The 19,051-nt window shown below is 44.1% G+C and overlaps 1 protein-coding gene across 1 annotated transcript in view; it reads right to left on the bottom strand.

The window, feature by feature from the left end:
- The window catches only part of LOC121047744 (U-scoloptoxin(11)-Sm5a-like), a 190,865-nt gene extending 179,417 nt beyond the window's left edge, over positions 1 to 11,448 (bottom strand). The window contains exon 1 of the mRNA XM_042287275.1: positions 11,383 to 11,448. The gene's annotated coding sequence lies outside the window, so the exon portion shown is untranslated. The remainder of the gene's footprint in view (positions 1 to 11,382) is intronic.
- Between the last annotated feature and the right edge of the window lie 7,603 nt (positions 11,449 to 19,051).

Raw genomic sequence — 19,051 nt, 5'->3', positions numbered from 1 at the left:
AATTTGCATAGAGCGCTGTTTGAAATAAAAAGTCAATATGTCAGACCAAAGCGAAACGAAGCAAAAATCATGACTATTTCCGTTTCCGGAGCACGGCTTTAAATCGCAAGGTTTGTTATGCAAATAACGCCGAATTTAGCAGAATAAAACTTGCTATTTTTCATTTTCTTTTTTTCAACTGGGAGTTGTGAAAATGGGAGACGTGGCGCTGACTTTAAGGTTTAAATATTTGATACAAATATGAAAGTAAAGATCACATCATGATGTCCGTTTCTCCATTTTGTTCTTATTAGGGAGTTTTAGAATAAGAGGCCCTTACGTTAGGGGCCCCTAAGAGCTAGAAAGACCCACGCGGAGCGATACTTGCACCACCGACTTATAGAATAGGGTTTTCACAACAGCGCGACAAGCTTGCCTTTTAGCTTGCCGTGCCAATGCGACTAACAAGCAAATTCAGAAGCGAGAGACATATGTATATATATATATAAAAAAAAAACTGTAAAACACTTGCGCTGCTTGCGCTGAACAAACACTTTTTGTTGGTTCTAGCTGGGGTTCCGTGCTTTCAGAGTTTATTTTTCGTCAAATTCGAGGGTGTTTTTCGGAGTTCATTTTTCTGTCGAACATTCGGAGTTTATCGGAGTTTATTTTTGTTTGATTCTTAATTCTCCGAAATTCGAAGTTTACCTTTGCAGTGTTTGCTATAAAAATAAATAAATAAATAAATAATATCCGGGTGTAAACATACGGTATATAAAAGAAAAAACAAAAATAAAACGCACTTGCATCAATTAATGTTTTTTTCAGCTGGATTTGGCGTTGGTGCCATTGGTAATACTAATTTCTGCCACAACAAAAGTTGCAAATGAGTGTTGCTTCGATAAACATGGATATCTTAAAATCAATTAACTCCTGGAGATAGTTGCCGGGAAGCTCGTATTTATCCGCTCCTATTCCTTCAACCTACCCGCGGCCACGCGAGGTGGAGCTGTGAAGGATGTAACAGAGAAGCCCCTTTTCACCATTTTATTCAGCGTGGCTTTTGTGGTGACCCGAAAGTACAATGGTCCGAGACGCCTTTTGACAACGGTCCGAGATTTGAAAGATAACTCTGGTGGCATAATCACAGGACTACTGACCCTGTGCGCTGATAAAACTTAATTGTAAAATACGTCCTTTTTTTTTCTTTTCATTATTTTCTTCTTGGGGGGGGGGGGGGGGGGGGGGGGCGTTGGCACATCAGAATTCGGAGTTTATCGGATAAATCCGACTTAAACAAAATATTACCGGCGGGTGTTTTTCGGAGTTTTTCGGATTTATCCGAAAACATATTACCCAAAGAATGGGTAATCTGAAACTATGTATACCCGTGCTTGCCAATTATTACATGTTTGGCTTGATTTAAGTAAAAACAAGCCTTGCTGAAATTTTCGTTCTCGTGCAAAAGATGACGATGAAGAGTGCTTAAAACGGCGGAGCAGAAGTGAACAATGGCGGTGGGCAGCATGGAACGACTAACATGTGAATACTTGATATAAAATCTTGCTCATGTTACGAAAATTGCGTCCTTCTACCAGACTTGTGCCTATCTTAAATACTCTACTCAAGACACTGTATTTTAAATACTTTTGGCAGCATTTTGGTACCTTGCAAACACATTTCGCCCATAGAGTATTTGCTATTCTATCTTAATAACCTTTCTCACTATTTTTGTACTCAGTACCTAAAATACACTTTTCAATCTTGGTAAACCTTTTTCGCCTGAGCAGTCTACGGAAGTAGGTATCGTTAGACTCCAGGGCAAAGCTGAACAGATCCCAAACTTGGAGCGAAGCGACCGAACACAAAGCAGGAAACAAAACACGAGCAAAACGCAGTCTCCAGTTGCGAGCAAAATACCAAATGGATAGCGCCAAGGAACCCCGGAGAAAAGCTCACCCACTTTTGTGCGGGTCCAGAGAGAAGGTCACTAGACTTTTGGCAGACCCGAAGAAAAGGTCGCCTGCAATTAAATTATTCTTTAAAGTTGTCGTTATCATTTAATACCAGTAGTGCTACCAGGGTTTTAGACGCCTCTCACGCAGGCACCGTGCAACAGAGCTAGCGCGAAGCGATTTTTCACATTTTTCTTAGAGAAGGGGTTGAGCAACGTCAAACTTTTATCGCGTAAGTTTGTGTCTCGAATGAGCTATTCCCGCTGCACTAGTAGCTTTAATAAAAAAAAAACACTAAAATACGAGGAAAAAGAAAAGCCCACCGTTCGTTTTTTGTTGACAGTGTCACGCAGTGTACACACCTCACATCAGGTCGCACAGATCTAAGCAAAATAAAAAGATGAAAAAAATTAGATAAATTTTTTTTTTTTTTTTTAATTTCAAAGTAAGATTTTTTTTAAATGAGACTAATATCATTGTAGTTAGGAAATATTTATTATTTATCATTATATGCATTTTAAACACGGTAGGTCGTTTGATCGATTCTCCCGATCATTGAAAACAGTGCGGGAAAAGGAATTACTGCTATTTTAACGACGTTTTGTTCATGCAAACCTCGCCATACAACAACAAAAACAGCTTAGTTTTTTTGTTAGCGGAAAAGTTGTATTGGATTTTCTTTTTTGCGATCTGATTTTCTTGCAATACATTACTTTCCCAATTATCGTTTCTATCTAGAGCATTCTCATTTGATTGCAAAAAAAAAATTTGAGGTAAGTGACGAACGAAGACGGACGTAGGCATAAAACTCAGCGCATCGATTTTCTCCGAAGACCAGCGCTTTTTGCTCTTGTTCAGTCCGATAGAAATCTTTCTTGTGTGATGATTCTTTGATTTAAATACAGAACATATGCGGTTTTGTGGCTCCTCGCGCCCCGCTGAGTCGGCTTTGGCGAAACACTACCCTCCTCTCTTTCACAATTTTCTCTTCTATCAGCTGTTATCCCCTCCACCCCACCCCCAAACTAACGATGACCATTCGGCCTCTGGCTGTAACTCCCACCTTAGAATTTCCTCTTTAGCAAATCTCATATCTCTCTCTCTCTCTCTCTAATTGAAAGCATCAAATAATAATTTTTTTTCTAATGTGCCAGAAAGTGTATATGCCCATTCCTATCATAGTCCCATAAGGGACTGATAGTGTTTAAAATGAATAAAAACAGTAAATAAAATAAAAACAAATTTGGGATCTTTTTTGAGGGAAAGGTTTGATTTAAACCATCCTATTTGAATCACTATTTAAGTCATCTTAATTATTATTCTCCACCCTGGCTCTAGCCCTCGTTTCGCTTTTATGTCAACTTGGACTGGGCGTCGATTAGAAATTTTAAACCGATTAATCGACTAATTAATCAAATAATCGCTTCCGTTCATTTCCATGCGTAATATTTTTAAAAATATATATATTTTTTTCTTTTTTTGAGTGTGTGCTAAAAGGAGCAATATACCATTTTGATAAAAAAAAAATCAACCTCGATGTGTAGTTGAGGAAAGTTCAGACACTCACACTTAAGCGGCACGAGGCAAAGGGGTTCGTGATATTCTCCGGTAGGAGCGACCTCCTTTTATTGTTTGAAATAGTCTGCTACGCTAAATGGACACTCGCACGGCGTTTAAGTGGCCGGGATACGTATAACTTTCTGCACTCGTCTGGAGTTACAGATCTTGCTCCTACAGATTTCTTTAGGTTAAAATTTCACCTATATACATGTTGCCTTTCATACAGGTGTTGTCATCCACGTCGGCGAGCTGAAAGGTTTTGATTTTTTTTTTGTTCGTCAAATGTCTGCCGATGAACCGGTTAAACATATTAATCGCGATTAAAGCATTAATCGCTTAATCGGTAGGGTAATCGGTCAATTTCCGAGCTCTAATGTCAACCCATTTCGCGTGAGTGTTACGTTATGTAATTTTGACGTAGCGGGATAGAGGAAATACCGACCTTTTTAATTTTCCGTTCGAAAGAGGTAAGATTTTAAACCACAGTTTCTCAAAGAAATAATGGCATGTGAAGATTTAGCAATGCCTTGTCGGTATACCACATAAGAGGTAATTTCGTAAATACATATCCAGAAACTATACTCAAGCTGCAGCCCTCTGTACTGTTATATATTGCCGCGAGCGGAGCCGAGGAAGCAACGCTCGGTCACGGACTTCTAGAACAGTCGTGTTTGTCCTTACTCGGGACCTAAATTTTATATTTCCGCCTACTTGTTCTCGAAAGTGCCTGTCCATTCTCACCCCGAACGCTCAACACTCGAACCTTTTGGGCTGAAGTTTCGAGATGCCGACTCACACTAGGTAAGGAGCTGCGCTTGGCGTGGCCTTGTCGAGTCAGTATCGCTCTCGCTTGATGTTACGCCGCCAAATCGCCGCCCTCTTTTCTGCTGTCTCGACGCTCGTTCTTCATTTTGTTTGACACAAGTTCGCCACATTACGGCTGCGTTCCCAAGTGCGCCATCTTGAACAAGGCAGTAGTTTAACCACCAGGGCGGCGATGCATGCACGTCCGTTCGCGACAGCGGGTCGGGCTTTTCGGAGGCGCAATGGGGTACAGTGGGTGTATCAGTGGGTCGCGTGTTAACACCCCCCCCCCCCCCCCCCCCCCCCACAACCTGCTTTCACGCCGCTTTGCGGCAACAGTTTGCGGATGACTCGCCTGTATGCGCCGCTTTGCGGCGCACGGCCGGCGGCCCAAACCCCGCTGTCCCCCATTACACCTCCGAAAAACCAATCTCCGTAACAGCTACAGAGCCGTATTGGGGAGGAGGACTGACTGTGACACCCCGAGCGGTTAACTTTAGAGCTACACGAATGGGGACAACAAATACAATGACTCAGCGCTCGGCTGACTTAACCGAATGCGGCGTCAGCGTTCGGGTGGAGTTCGTGTTCTTCGGTGAGGGGGAGGAGAGGCTCTTTTGTTACCACCCCCGCTTGCATGAACAGTGCAGCATGCAGGGTGCCAGCTCAGCACAAAAGCCTAAGTGGGGCAAGCTCGCATTCTTTGACGACTGCTTTCGGGATAGATCCGGCACTTAACGTCACTTAGTCGATTCTTAGTATTTTTTACATTAGACTTGGCCCCGCGCACTATTATAGATGGAATGAACATGCGCATAAGGCCTGTCGGCATGTGCACAGGCCTTGTTTTGAGTAAACACCGAAGTGTTGGGAAACAAACGGGTCAGAGCGCCCCCTATAGTTCGATCTCCTGCCCAATATGGGGAGAGTTTGGCCAGTCTATGATCTCGCCGCCGTTACGGCGGCGAGATCATAGACTGGCCGCCCGGGAGGTCTATGATCTCCCGAGTGAGCCAATCAGCCCGCGGCGCAGAGTGAGAGGCGTGAGCGCATGCGCGTGAACTCCCGGCTGCTCCCAGCTGAGCGGGAAGGGCCACCATTTTCATTCATTCACCCGGTGGAATGCATGGGATCGGCATCAAAATTTCGATTATTTCCTTTTATATCGATGGCCCCGGCAAAAAAATGATATACTGTTATTCCTCGGTGGGCTTAAAAGCTGACAAATGATGTTTTCTCGAAGTGTGAGCGCAAACGTTTATTCAGGCGAAAAAGAAGTCAGCCCTAGCAGACGACACGTAGCTTCAACAGTGTTCTGTACGGAAAGCGTGTTGTGTCAGAATGGCGTCTCGTCTCTTCTTTGTTTTCTCCTTCCTCTCTCTCTCCTTCAGCGCTCTCCTCCCTCTCCTCCACTTTTCTCATCTCCAGCGCCCTCGTCGCCACACCCATTGGCCAAACTCTCCCAATATACAGCTCTGGTTCACGATAAAGTTCCTTGATACTTCTTTTTAGAAGTAACAACAACCAGCTTTGTTAAACCTGCTTTGATTATGTCGTGCGGGGCTTGCGCAACCGCACACAGAATGCGCCCATATCATTCATTACACATTCTGTGCCTCTCCCACTTTGTCAGTACGCTCAAGACAAGCTAAAGTTCTAGTTGCGTTCCAGGTAGGCCCTCATGTTCGGGATTGGCCTTGTATCGGCCGCTTCGTCCTCCAGCTTTTTGCGCTGAGGCTTTAATTAGCTTTGCTGCGCGCAAGCTGGGCAACGCATTTCGCCAGGAGTGTTGCATTCTCGTGGATTTGAAGCTATTGTAAGGCCCCTCGTGAGTTGCTGGAGGTGCTGATCCTCGGAGTGCTCGAGTTCGCGCATGTGCGGAAGCAACATGGCTGCAACCTCCGTTGTATTTGTGTCTGGGCAGTGGACCACTCAAGCTTCGGAATACTGGCCATTTTCATGAATGATGTGGGGACCTATAATGGCTATGTCTTTCTTGATGCCGTTTGCATAACTGTGTTTCTTTCCGGAGCAGTACAAATGCCTCTAAGAATAACCAGTCATCGACTGCTACCTTTAACAGAGAATAAGATGCATATTTTACAACCTCTCATACATTATATTCAAGTATACATGATTAATTCGAAAGTTAAATGAATAATAAATGGATGTTATAATTTACACTATATATACAGTGTATATAGGACAGATATACAGAATTCAATGTATATGCAATGTATGTACATTTGTTACCGACTGGTGAACAGAAGACGCGGAGTGCGAATACCGGCTTAGCCAATTATTGTTTTTCGGCGGATTTATAGTTTAAACTTCTATATCAGTATCATTCATTGATCTGCACATTGGTATTAAAATGTATACCATATACATTACCTTAGACTAGATACACCATATACCGACCAGAAACTCCAGATTACAAAGCATATGCACTCTTCAAACTTTGCACTATCAATGGTCTTACCTGTAGTCGCATATCTCTTTTACAAGGGTTATGTCCTATTAACTTCTAGCGTTACTTTCAGAGATGCCGTTAAAAATTAAATTTAAATTAGGAAGACCTGCTATCGGCTAAGAGTTTAACATAACAACGACGCGAAAACATTCCGCCGTCTCATGTGCTCATGAGGACATTGGAGGACAAGCACAGGACAAGAGTGGTTGTCCTGTGCTTGCCCTCTGTGTTTTATTCTTTCAATTTTATGTATTCAAACGGAGTAATCGCTCTTTCTCGCGTGAGTTGAAACGTGGTGGGGCCAATGTGCAAATAGCCCCCAACCACTTCCGGTTCTGAACTGGACGTCGGGTTTGGTAGTATTTGCGAAATCAAACATACACGCTATCTTCTGGAAATGGCCACTCAGAACGATGTCAGACCTGATTCTATCTTACGATAAAAGAATACGGACTAAAAAAGGAGTTAATATACGTGAACCGGGATCTTGGCAATAGGAGGCGTTACTGAGTTTGTTTCTAAAAGCAAAAAAAAAAAAAAGGCGAAATACTAAGTGCAATCCAAATTGTTGGCAATTTTAACTTCTTCGTAGTTTTACCCGTGATTTCAATAGTGCCTCAATATGCACTGAAAACAGGCCAAGTTATCAGTTTCCTGGATTTTTAAAAACAATCTTGCGCTATAAGAATAATAGTATCTAACGATTATACGGACTCCGTGATCTTTGTAAGAAAGAATCTACAAAATAATTTTCCCCCTCGCGCGCGCCTGAAACTCAGTTTTGTACAGTTGTTGTTAGCGATGTAAAAGTGAGAAAGTGGAAGGGAGTCAATCGTGCGGTCGCTCGAGGCGACTCTGTCACTGATTCAATTTCGTGCGGAGAAATTTTCCAATTCACCGAGGAGCGGGTGAATCGCCTTATGATTAGCTATAGTTTTTGTAAATATTATATAACCTCGCGGTTTTCTTTCTTAATTTTCTGTTATGCCTGCTTTGTGTTACTCTTAATTTTGTATGGCTCAATTTGTCGTCCTCCATACCTAATGTCCTTTAAAACATAAAGCTTGTGAAAAAAAAAAAAAAAAAACTATGTTAAAAGTATCAGCATGAAAAGTATTTCTGCGCATAAGTCACATAGGGGCTCCGGTATTATCCGTAGATTCCGTTCCATAGATAACAATTTTAGCTCTTGGTGGGCTCGTCGCAGAGGTAAACGCGCCGACATCTTTTTATGAAGTCCTGCTTGCGACAACCCAGTAAGTACGACACCTAAAGATTTCTAAGAGCCTGAAAGACGGGTCGCCTAATGTTTGACTAAATTTGACGGCATAGAACATTGTCGAGCCCATAATACAGAGCGGAGCCCGTTGGATACACCTAATAAATTGTATCGATCGATTTAAAAGCAAACGGGGAATCTCGACATATCCCGGGGGAGCTTAGGTATCTGAAAGGGTAGCACCGCTGGGAAACTGATTTTGCACAACATCGTTCTCAGTGTCGTTTCTAAGGCGGAGAGCTATAGGTCATGTGTTTTAGAGCTCTAATGGGTTCTGATGGGCTAGTTACCTGGACAGATGCTTAAACCACGAAGAAACTCTCGGCCAGGGGCGCATCTGCTGGCGTTCGCGAGAGGCGCGACCATTTGATGCTGACACCAAAGGAAGCGTTCCATGCACGTCTGTCGGCGTCTGTTCACGCGCGCCAACAAAGCGTTTCATGCAAAAGTCAACATTTTTTCTTAAATAAACAAAATAATAGTGCAACTCCTCCAGTGTCCTATCAAAACGCTACAACAATTTCAACATTTTTGTCCTTATTTTATTTGACAAATTTACATCGACGTGAGCGAACGCGGTGACTCCCAACTGAAAGCGAGACTTAAAAATTTCAAAATTCGCCCACTGGGGCCGCTGCTAAAAACTCGAGAGCCACAGGTATAGTGTGTGAAGGACAAGTAGAGGACAGCGCCATTCATATCAGCCGTCAAAGTCTCTTGGGAGGAGGGTAATGGACGGTCCTTCGGAGGGCATGGTCTCCAAATGGTATGCGTCGAGAAAGTGAGGGAGAGGAGGGGGCGAGAGCGCGCGGGAAGGTCAGAAGGCCGAGCTCTGATTGGACCGATTAGTGGGTCGACTCAAAACCTTGGTCTCCACTGCGCTGGTCGAACGCGGAGCGCCGGCGTCCGGGGTTGGGCTTCCGCAATCGACGAGTGGAGTGGAGACAAAGGCAGCTGGCTTTTGACGTCTACCCACTAAAGCCGGTGTCGCGTGGCTTGTACCTCATACAAAAGACAGTCTGCAAACAGATTCGAACGCGAGTCAGCACAAGATTCGTGCTTGGAATGGCGCGATGCAATGAGTTGAAGGAGAAACTTGGCACGCGGCATTCGAAGCTCGTGCTTGCAGACTGTCTTTTGCATGACGTGTGAGCAGTGTGATCCCCTGGCTTAATCCTTTCAACCAGGGTTTGGCGTTCTGACGTGCCTCCCCCATGCCCTCTCTTCTCCTCCTCTCCCTAAGTTTCTCGGCGCATAGCGGTGCAGAAGGGACGGTCTCCTTGTCCCTCTGCATTTTTTTTTTTAGGGGGGGGGGGGGTGTTTTATTATTCGGATACCATATGCCTCCGTGCAATAATCCTGCGTTCAAAGTAAGTTCGAAGTAAAAAAAAAATAACAAAAGATCGAGGGAGTGTGGAACATTTGCTTTACTTTACTCTTTCGTTATCTGCTTTTTTTTATACGCGGATGTTTCTTTTTCCTTGTTTTTGTTTTTTATTCTTCTTGTGTTTTCCTTGGGCGATTAAAAGGGCCAAATTTCAGATAGAGTCACTAACGATATTTGGTTTCCCCTCATAAATTTTGATTGGCGCAAGGTGTTACTCGAATATTTTTTCACAAAACAAAAGCACCGTGCACGGTCGCACTTTCGTGTTATTAAAACCTCGTCAAATTGCGAACCGTTTCAATTTTTTTGTCCGTTCATCGAGGTAGGTTAGAATAATTTAATCGACTCGCGTGGAATCACATAAAAAAAAACAAAAAAAAACCGACCCTCTTTTCAAATGCAATTCCAGAGAGCTTAGATAAAACGCGTTTCGTCGAGCATTAGGGATATACCGAATGGATATCACTGCAAAAAAAGCCCGTGCGTCTACTTTTTCGGCACAACACTCGGAAAGTCAATCAATGCAACTTAAGGAGGCAGCTCAGCGAATGAAGATACCGAAACATATGTTTAGACTAAAAAAAAAAAACGCAGTGTGAGTTGTGACACTAAGCAATGTAAAACGTCAGGCTTGCATTGCTTAATGCCACAACTCATTCTGCGTTTTTTGGTCTAAACATACGTTTTGGCCTCGTCATTCGCTGAGCTAGGCTCCGCAAGTTGCGCTGATTGGCTCTCCGAGTGATGTGCGGAAAAGTGGACGCGCGGGCTTTTTTCAGATTGTAGGAAACAACACACCAACACGCCGCTTTAAATTGTCGGGTAGCGCCCAGAAGAGCCACACGCGAACTTCGATAATTAATCTCCGATTTGACCTAGGTCTAATGACAGACTACGAAAAGCCAACATTGGACGGAGAACCGGCGACAGTTGTTAACTGTAGTTTGTTGCCCTAACCAAAGCGTCTCGCGCACATTCGGGGCCGCTGAAAAAGTTTTAACTTTGTTTTCTTCGCCGCCAAAGTAGAGATACGCATGCTCGAATGCTGTGCCCACCCGAATGCAAGTGCGAGCGGTTGGGGTCAAACGGCAAAGTTTCAGACTTGAAGCCTTATATGATCCAAGAGTTACACGGGCAGGTTTCGAAAATTTTTAATTAGGAAATACGTTGCCCGTCCCCGGTAGCAGACGCTTTTCATCTCCATGTATCCGCGGGCTCTGTAGGTCGCCTTTTGCTTAATAAAAATTTTCGAAAATCACTTCCAGGTATTTAAACTTGCTAACGATCGCTCTTTTTAAACTTTGGCGTATTTGATCTGAGCCGCCGGTGCTAGACTAAGCAGGAAAGCAAGCTGTGATTGACGTGTAGTTTACTTCCAACGGTAACAAAAAAAGAAAGAAAAAAAAAACGCAGCTTAGATATTTTTTCACCGTTTATGTAACTTTTTTGTTTTCTTTTATACAGAAATATCCCAGGAGCGACACTTTCACATGAAAAGGAAAAAAAAAAAACAAAAAAAAAAAACATTCTGCGCGTAGATTTTAGTTGTGCTTGTCACCCCGCGTATTTATGCCTCTCGGTTTCCCGGAGGGGTATGCCTCCGAAAAGAGATTTCCGGAGATGGTTGGAAAGACCGATAGAAAATTGAACCGAGTGGTTATGCTTAATTGGGCAATATTAACAGCGACCAAACACACGCACACACAAACACACACGCAAGGGACCAGGAACGAGATATGCTTGCGCACATCTCATTCCTGTACACCGGTTGTTCTTGTTGGCGCTGTAAATTTTTTCGGAACTAAGGTTGACAGGAACCGCGCGTCTGGGGAAGCTGTTTCCCAGATTCGGCACTCGGAACCGTGTCCGTCGCTCACGGAGCAGGGAAGCGGCGGCGGCCCGGGATGGGGCGCCGTCCGGACCCGGACCGTGTCTCTCGACTCACCTTCGGAAGAGCGGGCCAGACCTCGGAGAGCGCAGGGACCTTTCCAGCAGTTCGAGGGACGCGAGACTGCCCCGACGTTGAACTCGGCGCGCGGCTCAGACTCCGGGCTTGCGCCCCCGATTGCCCCCCCCTCGGACCGGTCACGTGTCCGCACACGCTCGGCCAATGGGGACCCGGGGCGCTGCCAGCTCGCCCGGTGCACGTCACCCGTTTCGCTCGCGCTGATCGCGTGCCATTAGGAAGTGAAGCGACGCCGGGGAGGCTTCATTCGGCGAACAATGCAGACAAAGCGCTCAATGTGTACCCTGCTCATTTCGGAGGAGTGCCACCGGAAGATTTTAAAGGCCACTCGACGAGAGGCATTTGTGGCACGGTCGGGGGAAACGGGCGGCCGACGAGCGCATTTTAGAAATCACGAGGCGCGCAGCCGCGGCGCGAGGCTCTTGAAAACGCGCAGCTAGCCGCGCAATATTCTGCTGCCAGGTCTATTCAATTCAAGCGCGGCGGCAGGAGAGACGCATTAAGGCGGCCGAGGGATGGCTCCCCAAATAAGATCCTTCGCCGTCCCAAAGTGCAGTGGGACGCTCGCTCTCATCTAGGGGTATTATAATCGTTCGTTTTTCCAAGGAACACCCAAACGAGAAAACAAAAAAAGAAGAGAAACTAAGAGCGCTTTCACTTAACCGTCAAAAGCGCGACGGCGCGGCGAAAGGGCGACATTTGTGGAGTTTCTCCGCAGTTCTGGAACGCGTCGACGCACTCGAGGAACTTTTGCGGGGTTTCTTCGAGTTGAAGAAACGCCGGAGAAAACGCCTCCCACGCGTTGTCCGCTACTCATTCGAAATAGTCAGAAAGAACCGAGGCCAAAGTTCCGCGTAACCCTTCAATTAAGCTACAGAAAGCGGGATTTAATCCCGGAGTAATCGGCCCGCTTTCATTCCTCATTAGTAAATTGGCTCCAGTCGTGGAACGCATGAGGGGAGACCAAGTCCTCAAAGTTTCCACTCCGATTCGAAAACAAAAGAAAAAAGTGTAGCTAATTTATTTGCAACTTGCAGCCGAACATCATAGAGGGGGAGGACGGGTACGGCAAAGATTAGCGGAGCTTAAGAGTCACATAGCTAAGCTCAGAACTCGGAGCATCGGCAGTCTTGTCCGAGGCCACATTGTCCGATACTGCCAAAACTGCCAGGCGTCCGTTCGGGTCACGTGACCTTTGTTTACGCGTGTGGGCGGTTCGTGGGTGCCCAGCTACACAGTAAACTTTTACACCCTTAAAGGTGCAATGGCACTTAAAACACCCTTCTGACACCCTTTTTAAACATGAAGGGTGTTAAAATGGTCTCCGACACAACTAGAACACCCTTTGTACACCTTTAAATATCAAAAAGGTGTAGAAGAGTGCGGAGGGTGCAAGGAAGGGGTTAAGTAATGAGGATACACCCCATGATGCCGCCAGGGGTGTAAGGGTGTTTGGAGTTAGGTTGTTGAAAACAGTGCAGAGCCGCTTCAGATTAATACCGACTGAGACATTAATCTGAAAAACCACGATCCCATAAATCCCATGATTTTGGCAGCGGCGGCAGCGAATCCTCCACATCATAACTTACACCCTTTAAATGTTCACAGAGTCCATCGACGACAAGCACTGGAACATCGTAATTCACGGAACCCATCTGCCACGCGCCGAATCGACCAAGCGCAATCAACATCCTGCTGCGCAGCCATTGGACGGAATAGGACGGGACAACACAGCGCCACCACCAGGATTAGCATAAAGGAGGCTGCAGGCTGTGACCACCACTTTGGCAGCGGCGGCAGCGAATCGTCAACACCCCATCATAACTTACACCCTTCAAACATTCACAGGTTGGAATCAATATCTTTCGCAACACGTTTTACCGTTGAGCAATCCGCTGACGCCGCTGCCTTTAGCGTCTTTAGCGTGTTTTTGTCTTTGTGCTGAAAGCGTTGAAATGAGTGCTGACCTTGCAAAACTCTGCGACAATCTAAAAAAAGGAATTGAACAAGATCTACGTGAATTTCGTAGCTCCTTTGAAAGGGACCTACAAAAGGAACTGAGAGAGGTCAAGGCTAGTCTCGAAAACTTCAACAAAAATTTTGAAGATCTGAGGAGAGAGGTAACCGCCGTTAGAAAAGAAAACACCGGCTTGAAGACTGAGAACCCTGCGCTGCGGTGGGAATGCGAGAGCATAAAAAACACGCTGAGCAAAACGGCCAGAGGCTCACACTCTGTGAACAATAATCCAGAAATCGAAATATTGAGATAAAAAACGTCCCCGAGGTTCGAGGCGAAAACTGAGCCGCTGTTTTGCAGAAGATCGGCGAGCTGATCGAGGAACCGATCGCGGAAAGTGACATTGACATTTGCCACCGCGTGCCAGCAGGCAAGCAATCGGCATGTCCCCCACGTCATTGCTCAGTTCGTTCTTCGCTCCAAAAGAGACGCGGTCACAGAAAAAGTACGGAGGAAACGAATGACAACTGCTGACCTCGGCCATGCGTCACGTACCGCTATCTATGTGAGCGAGCATTTATTTTTATTTTATTTTTTTGAGGGGGAGGTACACGTTTTTGACAAAAATATTGAAACGATAAATTTAGTACATATTTGCTTAAAGGCAAGAAACAATACAAGTATACCTACTCAAGAAAAAGTACACTCGTTCACCAACAAAAATAGCGTAATATACCCACTCAAAAGAACACTCGTTCACAAACTGGGAGCATTGTGCCAACCAGGCTACAGGAAAGGAAATTAAACTATCTTCGGACATGAAAAACAAAAAGAAAACCATCCTATGACTGATTCTTGGGAAAAGTGGAACAAACGTTCACATGTAGATTTGAATTCATTTTTATCTGTTATATTTACAACGTGGTGGGGTAATGAGTTCCATTCTGTAATGACGAGCTGTAATGGCGAGTTGCGAAATTGGTTAATGCGACGATTTGTTAAGCGAATTTTGTGAGGATGATCATGTCTGGGAAAGATGCGATGAGGGGGAAGCAATAAGCGTTCCTTAAGGTTAATATCAAAGTAATAAATATTGTGGATGAACGCCAGACGGGAGACTTTGCGCCTGGCGTCTAATAAGGGTAAATTAGCTCTTTGTTTCAGCACTGAAACGCACTTTTAAGGTGAATAGTCACTATATATGAAGCGCGCGGCTTTGTTTTGAATTTTTTTCTATTTTAGCAATTAGGTAATCCTGGTGGGGAGACCGTATGATGCTGGCGTATTCAAGCTGAGATCTGACAAAGGATTAAAAGCTAGTAAGCGAGTTTCAGGGGGAGCTAAATACAACTTCCGTCTGATGAATCCCAAGGAATGACTGTCTTTCCCAACTATGTAGTTAATATGATCGTGCCAACTGAGAGGGAAATGAAAACACCTAGATATTTATATTTACTTACCTTTTCCAGAGGGACACCATTGATATCGTAGTCCTAACTGATTGATGATATCTTTGTTGTCACAGTCATACATTTTGTTCTGTCGATGTTAATTCGCATCTGCCACCTGTTGCACCATGAAGCAATAGAGTTCAGAACGCTTTGAAGTGTACAGGGGTTGGCTGTATGTACTATCTTTTTTTTACAGCACACAATCGTCTGCGAAGAGCCGAATCAATGAAGAAATATTAACAGGGAGATCATTTATATAAATGAGAAAAAGAAGGGGTCCGAGCACAGGAGCCCTGGGGCACGCCAGACGTAACATCAGTGCTTGATGATAACTGATTAGAAATTGCAACGGACTGGGTTCTATTCGTAAGGAATTGTTTAATCCAAAATATTCAACGTTTAATTTTTTTGTAATAACCGCTGGTGTGGTACGCAGTCAAATGCCCGAGAAAAGCCTAGAAATATAATGTCGGTCTGTTGGAGCGATTGAACGTTTTCATAAAGATCAGTTGCGTTTCGCTCGAAGAGTTGTGTTTCGCACGATTTGCCTTTTCTAAAGCCATGTTGTCCCTCAAAAAAAAAAAAAAAAAGTTATACTCCAAAAGAAAATTAATAATATGACTATATATGATATGCTCTAAAATTTTATGAGGAATGCTAATTAACGATATAGGTCTCTAGTTATTTAAGCATGACGTGTCACCGGACTTGTGAACAGGAATAATTTTTGCATGCTTCCAGTCATTCGGCAAATGCCCTTCTTCAAGGGATTGCTGATACAACAAAGCTAGTATGTCGCTAGAAAATGGCTGCGTAATTTTCAATAATTTAGTGTTACTGCCATCTATGCCCGGTGAAGAACGATAAGGGAGGCCTTCGACGATTTTTTTCTATTCCACGTGAACAAACAGTGATCTTTTCCAAAAAAGCACTGTCATAGGTCACTTCACAAGAAGGTAACGGAAACGATTCGTTGGTGAAAACTTCACTGAAACATTCATTAAAATTGTTAGCAGTTTCAAGGTCGGTGCATCTATTTCCCTCCGCATTCGTAAAGCTACGATTAGAACTTGTTTTCGGCGGATTTACGCAATTCCAGAATTGTTTTGAATTTGACTTCAGAAGGCCATGTAAGTCATATCTGTAGAATGTTTTTTTTTAGCTTTTTTTAATTTCGAGAGCACATATAGATGAATGGTAATTATACAAGTCCCAAGATAGATTATCGTTGCTTTCCATGGCCCTGTTGTACAAGCGTTTCCTTTTGTTAAGAAGAGACTAAAGTTTTTTTTAGAAAACCACGGACGTGAAGGGTTGTTCGGAATTTTTATTCTTGGAACGAGGTCGTTGAGAATACAATTCAGCTGATTTTTAAATGCGGACCAGTTTTCTTCGACGGATTGTAAGAGGAAGGACCGCTCAAAGTTATCTAAAAAAATCCTCATAACTGTGCTTAATTCATTAGTTTTTACCTTTGAATAGTCATGAGTTCCTTTAAACTGGTTGCGGGGATGCTGAGTTGCCATTTCGACTTCGATTACCGCCATTTTATGATCACTAATTTCTTCAAGAACATTTACGCGCTTAATTATGTCAGGGGCAGTCGTAAGAAATAGGTCTTAAATAGAGGTTCCACGGGTAGGCTCAAGAACAACTTGAGAGAGGGAAAAAGATTGAAAAACATTCAGGAACTCTATATACTCGGAAACATGTCTGCAGTCTGGTAGCGGTTCACAAGAAATCCAGTCAATTCCTGGATAATTAAAATCTCCTCCAAAAAAATACAGGACTTCCGGCCTAACGAGAAATAACATAATCAAGGTTAATGCAAAAATCACGGACAAAATCAACAATAACATGTGGCGGCTTGTAGCATACACCAACCAGGACATAAGAACACGAAAACGCGAACCCAGACCATTTCCAGATCGGTTTTAATTCGACAGGGACAGAGTGGAAACATTTTTTAACAGCGATAAGCACCCCTCCACCTTTTGATTGCAACCGGTCTTTGTGATAAAGCAGATAATCTTTATCTAAAACAAGCTCACGGAAACAAGACTCCTAAAATTAGCGACAAGAAGACACAGTTCCCGAAAGGCGCTCCTTTGCGCGATGTCATGATTCAGCTGGTGTAGGCGCAGAGCTTGTTCTTTCCTGTTCAATCATATCACTATCACCCGATTCTGCATTGTAAAATAACATAAGATCGCCAACGAAAAGCTTGTCAAAAACAAGGCACACGGGTCTGGGTCGAACGGAGAGACTTACCGTACTCCCATAGCATTTTTCGAGCATGACAATGTTAGGTGAAAAGTCTTCATCTGTCCAAACACGCCAATTCTTGGGTTGTTTCAGCTTTGACGCATTTTCAAGGATTTCCTGTTTCTTTTTAAAGCTACGGTCGTTATCAATGATCGGACGAGGTTAGTCCCCTCGCTTTCCTCCTAATTGGTGTGCGCGCTCGAATAATTCAGAAGGTGCTTTTGAATTATTCACAATTTGCTGAGATCTGTTCCACGATTCTTTGTCTTCTTCTGGAAGACCCTTGAATATCAGGTTATTCCGGCGCTGTCTGTATCCAGTGCGTCCAGACTGGTTGGCAGACTACTAAGACGGTTACAGATGGCGGATATCGATTTGACTTCATTTTCCAGAGAAGCTATTTTTGCTTGGACACTGGCAACGTCGTTTTGAACCCGTGCCAAGTCCGCTAACTTTTTTTCTAATTGAGTCACTCTTTCAGTCAGGTTTTTCACCCCATCTACAATGGTAGAAAGTTTGGTTGCATTTTTCTGTTGATATTGCTCAGTGGACTGTAAAAGTTTGTCCAGCGAGGGGAGGCAAAATATATATGCGCAAAACGGAAAACTCCAGGATTGTTTCTATCACTAGCACCGATGACCTTGCTAAATTAGTGTGACTTGTTTGATTTTGATTCTACCCGGTTTACAAAGCTGCGTTGTTTTTGTTTTGTTTTAATGATGGCTTTCTCAGTCGAACTTAACCACAAACTTTATTTCTAGTAAAGGTAGTAAACTATCTTTTTTCATTCGAATTTATATTCCGGGCGGAACAAAGAAATATTAACTTTGTATACTTTTATAGGAGTTAAGTTTTCAGTTTGACATCGTAATGCTAACTGAAACTTGGTACCAAAACCAGCTAGAGGTACTTCAAATGAATCACTTTAAGACATATTTTTTAAACCGTGAAAGCAAACGTGGTGGGGGAGTGCTGATATCTGTTAAGAATACCCTTTGCTGTGAGATTTTACCAAGTTTTTTTTTTATATATTTCCGATGACCTAGAAGTATTATCGTTGAAATGGGAACAACAAGTGTTTAGTGTTACGTATATACCCCCAAATGGCAATATTGAGTTTCTTTTCACACCTAGAGAGGTTTCTCGATTTCGTCAATGTCGGTCAATATGCTCTTTTTCTTGGCGGTGACTTTAATATAGATATTGTGACAGTAGGACATTGAGGTGCAACGAGCGGGACAAAAAAGGAGGAAAAGAAGAAGTGGGTCGGAGACGGGCGAAGGACGAAGTGGCAGCAGCGTGAAAAAAGCGATCTGTAACATTTTGGTGTCAGAAGTGGGATCTGCGAAAAGAAAATGCCCTTCACACGACAACAAGCGCAGTCTGGCGAACCTTCCCCTTCTCCCGAGGACACCAGCAACACTGAAGGTCCAGTTACCTACGCCCAACTGAGGGATCTGTTCGTGGAACAGAGACAGGGCTTCGAATCAACGATGGCGGCTATGGTCCAGGCGCAGGTGCAACCCGTTACGTCTGCACAAGAAGACCTTCGACAAAGAATCATAGCGCTAGAGGAAAGGAGAGACTCGGAGAATCGGACCGACTCAGCTACGGTACGCACAGTTCCTGCCACCTCGAATCCCCTTCGTTTGAAACTGAAGCCCTTCGATGGTAGCGTGCCACTTGACCTTTACCTCGAGTAAGCTAATATTGTTGCTCAAGCAAACCAATGGTCCGAGGATGAAACAACTTACGCTCTTGCGGCACAACTACAGGGACCAGCCATCGCGATACTGGCCCAACTTCAAGGAAGAGCACTAACCTACCAAACGTTGGTAGCGGCACTTGAAGACCGCTTTGGTGACAAACATCTACAACACGTCCGCTATGGCGAGTTACGTTGCCGCCGACAACAGCCGGGGGAGACACTCCAAGCCCTGGCAACGGAAGTTGAGTGCCTAGCGCGAAAATCATT

The sequence above is a fragment of the Ixodes scapularis genome, unplaced genomic scaffold (assembly GCF_016920785.2).
Source record: "Ixodes scapularis isolate PalLabHiFi unplaced genomic scaffold, ASM1692078v2 PGA_scaffold9__187_contigs__length_104089568, whole genome shotgun sequence".
In the NCBI taxonomy this organism is placed as follows: domain Eukaryota; kingdom Metazoa; phylum Arthropoda; class Arachnida; order Ixodida; family Ixodidae; genus Ixodes; species Ixodes scapularis.
Note: the sequence above shows the minus strand (reverse complement) of the source record. Positions and strands in the feature narration are given on the sequence as shown.